This window comes from Dipodomys ordii, unplaced genomic scaffold, assembly GCF_000151885.1.
Source record: "Dipodomys ordii isolate 6190 unplaced genomic scaffold, Dord_2.0 Scaffold31, whole genome shotgun sequence".
In the NCBI taxonomy this organism is placed as follows: domain Eukaryota; kingdom Metazoa; phylum Chordata; class Mammalia; order Rodentia; family Heteromyidae; genus Dipodomys; species Dipodomys ordii.
This window is the reverse complement of record NW_012267247.1, coordinates 3077720-3078923: the sequence shown is the minus strand read 5'-3', so window position 1 is coordinate 3078923 and position 1204 is coordinate 3077720. Positions and strand designations below refer to the sequence as shown.

The 1204-nt window shown below is 39.6% G+C and overlaps 1 protein-coding gene across 2 annotated transcripts in view; it reads left to right on the top strand.

Annotated features, from left to right (window-relative positions):
- Nf1 (neurofibromin 1) overlaps positions 1-1204 on the top strand; it is a 254153-nt gene that overhangs the window by 44839 nt on the left and 208110 nt on the right. The gene's annotated exons all lie outside the window — the stretch shown is intronic.

Below are 1204 nucleotides of genomic sequence, written 5' to 3'. Positions count from 1 at the left end.
TTGCTTTTTAAGAGAAAAGAGTCTCAAAGATTTTTGTGCCCAGGCTAGCTTTAAACCATGATTCTCAGATCTCAGCTTCCTGAGTAGCTAGGATTACAAGGCATGAGCCACCAGCCTGACCACTTCTGGCTGTTTGTTGGTTAATTGGAGATAAGAGTCTTGAGGACTTTCCTGCCTGGGCTGGCTTCAAACTGAGATTTTTAGATCTTAACCTCCAAAATAGTCTGCATCTACTCAGGACCACAGGTGTGAGCCATTGGTGCTCTACTATAGAAATTGACCATAGTATGAAATTTTCTTTTCCCCTCATGGTGCTGAGAAGCAAATCCAGGTCCTTATATATGTTAGGTTTGCCCTCTACCAGTGAACTATGTTCTTAGCACTATACTATATAATAAATTATTACTTGAGTTTTCATAAGTTTCCTATTGAATTTATGTACCAGATTAGCTTACTCCCAAATAGAGGATGAATAAATGCTATTTTACTTCTAAAATGTGGGATTCTTGTGATCATATTAAATGTGTTTCTCTCCTTGTAACCTATGACACTAGTTAGGGAACTGGTGTTGAAACCAGCTTTCCTCAAAGTGCCAGTTTCATAAAGTAATTACATATTTCTTATTTTTAATTTACTTTATTGTTACTATAGAGGTGATATACAAAGGCATTAGGTTACATTTATATGAATCCGGTAATAAGTACAGTGTTATCTGTTCCCTTAATCTCTCCCATTTCCACCCAAAATTCTTCACTTTAGCATACTTCAGTTTCTCTGTAGTTTTGAACTAGAATGCCTCCTATTCCTCTAAAGTAATCTCTAACAGTTTCTGTTTAACCATCTTCTCATATACAGTTCAAAGTAATTGATACAGGTTTTTCTTAATTCTAAGCTCTGTCCTCAATTTGTATTGCTTGTATTGATCCATGAAAGAACTGGTTGTAATCTCATTTTCCCCCCCCTGGTTGTAGAGCTTGAACTCTGGGCCCCGGTGCTGTTCCTGAGCTCTTCAGCTCAAGGCTAGCACTCTACCATTTGAGCCACAGCAACACTTCCAGCTTCATGCATGCTAGACAAGCACTCTACCACTGAGCCACATTCCCAGCCCCTCAAACTCATTTTTATAGTCAAATCATCTTTGGTGTCTCTCCTTCCTCCCTTCCTCCCTTCCTTCCTCCCTCCCTCCCTCCCTCCCTCCCTCCCT